The following is a 6000-nucleotide window of genomic DNA, read 5'->3' on the forward strand; positions in this document are numbered from 1 at the left end:
TGGCTTAGGCGATTCCCAAGCAGATATTAAAAGTACCTATTGATTTATTTTAACTACGTATCGTAAAGTATTGCAAAAGAGAGAGAAACTAAAGAAGGAACTGTTTTATTTTTAAGCAGAAGTCAGACAAAATATTAAGTGTCCAGGATAGTCTCTCCAGCTAGCAAAATATCATTGAAATAAGAAAGGACCTCAGAAGGAAGATAGAATCTAAGACATTTCAGGCAAAATGTGGCCTTGGGGTCAAGATCAACTTAAGAGTTCAGCTGTAAGACCATATTAGGAATTAAACAGTGCCTTATGGACCCTCTCCTCTAGACAAAAGGGCTTCTAAGAAACATAAGGGCATTGTCCCATAGCAATTTGACACATCCAAAGTAGAGAGAGCTCTGTCTTAGAAGTATGGATGTGGTTTGAGGGGCATGGAATGAATCCCAGTAAGATTCATAAAATACCCACAAAGTTTTTAAGGAAAGTGTTTTGATGAAACCAAAACCTTAGACTATAAGAAACAATGACTATTTCAAAAAAAAAAAAAAAGATCTCTGGGTCCCCAACTTTCTATGGACAGAGAGAAGATGAAAAAGCTACACAGTTGTAAATACAAACCATTTCTTATGGAAAAGAAATGTTTCTTAGGGGGAAAAGCCACGAGCCCATAGGGCAGAAGCAAGAGCCTCTAAAAGGTGGATTATGAAACCATTCCCAGAGAACAAAATGAAAAACATCTCTGTCCTAGAGTATGAATATCTGACAACAAGTGCCTAGGTAGTGAATAACTATGGATCGGTGACTGTTATATGCTTTCTATTCTTCCTCTTTTTGAACAGGAATGTCCACTGGAGTCATTTTGTCTCTACATCATCAGGTTTATTAGGTGTGGAAGGAGGCAGGAGGAGCAGGGGGAACAGGGTGGATAGTAGCCTGTTTCTAACAATTCTTATGTTTTTGTCCCTGTGCCACCACTCACCATCTGAGATGTCTGGTGCTTTGCATCTTGAGCCTTTCTTGAGTTCTGTGGAGTGAACTGACTTCCTTCTAGGAATACCTCACTTCTGCTGGAATACAATAGTTTCCTCCTTCTGTAATTTACCACTCTTCCATAAGCTTACAGTCTTATAAAATATGTTGAACTCTTCCATTCTTTAATATTTTATTTCCCATTCTTTTTTCCCTTTTGTATATATCTTTTTTTATTCCTTTAATGTCAATTTAGTTGATTTTTAGGAAGAAGACCTTTTTAATCAGAATTTAGCCCCGTTAATTCTACTCCCAATACTTTTCACTGTTTTGCTTTCTGAGGGAAGCAGGGGGACACATGTGAAGGGATCATCTGCCATTTTGCCACATGGCAGGAAATGGGCCTGTCCTGGGTGGGAAGTGGTGGGGATTCCAGAAGGCCAAGGTTGATCCTATGGCTAAAGAAAGCCAAGGTTCCAGGCAGTTGCTCAGTACTGTTCACTATCCACATGCATTCCCACAACATATACCATGGAGGAGCAGCAAGGGCACTGGGGAGGGTGAGAAGACCCAGATCCTCTTCTTACCCTGTGTTAGTGGATGTGGGATGGCTTTCTTTTCAAAGCCGTTCCAGTTCCACTTGGAAAGAGAGAGTCTGTCGCACCAGAGAGGCATGCCTGTCTGTCAATCTGTTTACCTGCCTATCAGTGTGCCTCCCTGGTCTAGAGAGTCTGTTCATGCTTCACTGCCCAAGCACCACCACACCTACCTCTAGATTATTGGTCTGGGCCTCAGAGTTTCCTCTCTACCTCAGCTATATTGTCCTGCCCGGATTGGGAAGTGATTATGTTTAATTATTTAGTTTCTCCGTGTTGGTTGATTAATCCATCCATCATAGGCAGGCCAAGCTTTCTCCACCTCCCCCTCCTCTCAGGACTGCCTGGCCAATCCCAAGAGGAAGGAACTACATACCTTACCTGCACCTGGAGACAATGGAAGAAGTTTTAAATAAGACAAAGGAGTGCGTATAAATCTGAGCCAGTGAGTGTTTATTTAGTGATGTCCTTGGGTTTTAACATGTTTATCTGCAAAGGATATATAAAGATAAACATTCATAGCAACATATATATACAGGCAGGTGTTTTTGTAAATTGTATGTGAATCAAATTACTGCGACTATGGGTATGTATGTACAAGGACGGGATGGAAGGATTTGGGAGTTGATCTTCATATTTGTGCATGCTTTGCTGATGTTTAAGGCATATGAGGTATTTAAAAGTATCAACCATACTAAATTTGTAATTGAAATTTAAATTGTGTAAGGGAATTCATCAAATGGGTATTCTATATTTAATGCTCAAGAAAAAAATGATATTCACATTTTGTTTATTAGAAATATGACTTTGGTAAATCAGGCATTAAATAACAAACTGTGAGTTTTCTTCCCCAGACAAAAGAAGCCCCTTTGAAATGAAATAATCCATCAAAAATTCTGAGCCAAAGTAGATAATGTGCTTTTACTACTTCTTAGGAAGAAGGGGAAGTAATAAATGGAGGACTGAAATTGGGGGTTGGTTGAAAGAATTTGGGAAACTGTGTCACATATACTTTCTGAGAAGAATGACGGACAACCAAATGAATAATTAGTATACAGTGTGGTGAATATAACATTTGGGATTCTCTGAAAGCACAAAGAAACAAGCAGTTCACCCAAACTGTGCACCTATTATATACTAGACATAGTAGAATAATATGTGATTTGTAACCAAGTATCATGGAAACCTCACGTCGGTTCTAATTCCAAGGATTTCTCACAATGTATGGAAACCAGATTAAGCTAAAATGTCCCCATGGCTATGATTTAGACATGTCCTCCAGTCCTACCTAATTGATAGGATAGCCAGGAAGTCTGTCTGCCAAGGGACTTCTAGGAGAGAACTGATGTGAAGGGAAAAGACAGACCATCAGGACAAGCCTGGTACAGTAAGAAAGCTTCAGGGACAGAGGAGAGACAACTGAACAGAGTACAGTGTCTGTCACTTGGATTTGATTCAACCTCAGTTCAGATGGAGTCATGTCTAGGTCTAGGGAAAGGAAGAAAGACAGGAAGAATGAGATCTTGAGAAGAGGCAAGAAAGCAAAATTATCAAAACTGGAAATAATCAGTTTTTACTAAAATTTCTGACATATTATACTTCTTTAGTGCCCTTCTAATAGAGTGTAACACAAAAATGGGGAGAGATTGTCTCCTCACGTTATTATAGGTATCAAGATGTCCACATTACCAGGGAAAAAACCAGGGAAATGCTGATTACAAACATGCCTTTCTCATGGACACTTCTAACAAACACCCTGGTATCTCATTTTTTTTAGTTTCTCAATGTCTGTGAGCATTTCCCCATTCCATTCCACTTGCACTTCCTCATCCCAATGGCCACATCTTGAATCCTTCGATTGCCTAAAATTGCTCCACCTCTGACATAATATATTCAGATATCCTACTTTCTAACTTCAGCCCTCTATCTTTTCTGTCTTCTCACTCAATTTCTCCCTTTAAAGCTATACTTCTATTTCATAAAGATCTCTGGTTCCTTGAAATGTCTACTTTCGTCCTATTTATTAACCTTCTGCTATCTTCCTTTTATATTTTCTCCTAATCACTTACCAATATCATCAACTCTCTCCTTCGGACCTTCCATTGTACCTATCGGTGAAAACAATCCTGAATCAACATCTCCATGCCCACACCTGGGCTGCTTACTATTGTTAGTAAAAATTGTATAGTCTACTCACTTGGCGCAAATACAAATTTAAGGTCCTCATCCTCAACTGGGCTAATGGTATTGTCCAGAAATCCTCCTATGCCTCTTTTGTCTGTTCTCTCTTCCTTTATTCACAATGACTATTTAGTTTCTCCTTTCTCTTGAAATCTCTGACCCTATCAAGTCAATACCTGTATCACATGACCTGATCTCTTATTTCACAGAGAAAACATTATGTCATTACATAAGAACTTCCTTAGTCCCTAGCACCAAATTCACAGTTTTCTGCATTTTATACCCACCTTTCTTTTTTTCTTCCCATTACAAAGGAGGGAGTGTCTCTCCAGCTACCACCCTATCTTTGTCACAGCTGCACACCTCTTAGAAGGGCTGACTGCACTCACTGTTTTCATTTCTTCATATCACACCCACTCATCCATTGCTATGTGGATTCTGCCTTCTATGGAAACCACGCTTAGTAAATTTGCTAACGACTTTTTTGCTAAATTCTATGGATATTTATCAGTCCTTATTTCTCAATGAACAGTGTTGCTATTGCTGACCTTATCTTTTAGGCTCCTGCTTCACTTGGCTTTGTAATACCATACTCTTCAAGTCTTCCTCATACCACCTTGGCCATTTCTTCTTAGTCTCTTTTGTGTGTTCTCATATCTATACTCATTAATTACAAGTGTTCCTCAAGGTTTCTCTCTCTGGCCTCACTCTGCCCACTGTGAGTGTGCTTTCACCACACACTTCTGTGGCTGTAATCATCAACTCCATGTGATGACTTACAGAGCTAGAACTTTCCCAGCTATTTCTTCTGAACTGTTTGTCCAACTGTCTATTAAATACTTCCCTTGGTGTATTCCACAGCACCTCAGACTAACATATCTAAAATTGAACCCATTATTTGCCCCAGTGCCCCATGCCCTCAACTGCTCCTCTTTCTCCTGTGTTCCCTATCTCATGGAATGATACCACTATCCTCAAGGTTTTCCGATCATCACGCGTAACTCTTTCATCACTCACATTTATCTGTAGTAATTTTTCTCTTAGATATATTTTTAATCAGTTCATTTTTCTCCATCCCCAGTTCCACTGTTCAGGTTCAGGCCATCAGCATCTCTGATTTGGATTACTGTAATTCTCTCTGATCTGGTCTTCACAAGTGGTCTCTGTATGTATAGTTATTTTTCCCTTCCTACCTTTACTCCAAATAGCACCAGCCAGAGCAAATTCTCTGAAATGTAAACTGATCGAGTAATGTCCTCGATTAAAGCTCTTTTATGTCTTCCCGCTACCCTTCCCACTTCCTAGTCTAGTTTATAATGCTTAGCATTGAAACTGGAAGGCAACTAAGTCTGGGGCTCTTGCTGCCTACACCTCTCAGCCAATAGATACAGGAGTTGGGAGATTTAGAATAAGCATTTATTGTCAGAGCACTGGTGATCTGAGTAGGGAGCAGGTTAATACCTTCAAAACTGCCTTCTCAGTTCAGCTGAAAGTATTTAAGGGAAAATCTGGGCATTATTCTAGGAGCTATGTGATGGTTCATGGTGGAGGGGTGGGAGGGTAGAGGGGTGCTGTTATGCTTCACAGAGTCATTCCTCTGGCAATGTGGTCCTCCAGTGGCGTTAGCAACCCAGGGACAAAGATGGGAGTAGTCTGGAAAGAATGCTAGACCAGAAGGATTGTGATCAGTAAGCATAAAGGCATTAATCATGAGTTTCAAAGCAACTTTCTATGGCAGGGGATGTTGCAAGCTCTGGGTCAAGCCACTGGGGATAATCTATTGTTAAGCTACAGGGCAAGAAAAATGAAGCTGGGGGCGCTGCGATTCCTCTACTACAGGGGTCCTAACTGCACTCTTTTTCAGCATAATGTGACTCCATCTATTTCCAGCCTCAGTTCTTGCTACTCCTTCCACTTTGCACGACAGGCTTTAGTAGTAGGGAATTTATTTCAGTTTCTCAAATGCTTCGAGCTCTTTCTTGACTCTCAGACTTTCAACATGCTGTTTCTAGAATACTCTAGAAACTCCCCCTTCTCTTCACCTGGCTAAGTCCTACTCAGCATTCTTATACTTGTATGTATTACTATATGGTGATCTTTAAAATGAGATGAGCTAGAAGAAAAATAATACTCCAGGCTCTCAATCTTAAAAAGTGGGAGAATTATTATTTCAATATTATCAAGTGGCTCTGCCCAGACTAAGTGACTCTAAGACTTCCTTGGAGGTCAGGATGGAATCATTGGGGAACAGGTGCCAAATGCT

The sequence above is a fragment of the Rousettus aegyptiacus genome, unplaced genomic scaffold, assembly GCF_014176215.1.
Source record: "Rousettus aegyptiacus isolate mRouAeg1 unplaced genomic scaffold, mRouAeg1.p scaffold_m13_p_1, whole genome shotgun sequence".
Classification (NCBI taxonomy): Eukaryota; Metazoa; Chordata; class Mammalia; order Chiroptera; family Pteropodidae; genus Rousettus; species Rousettus aegyptiacus.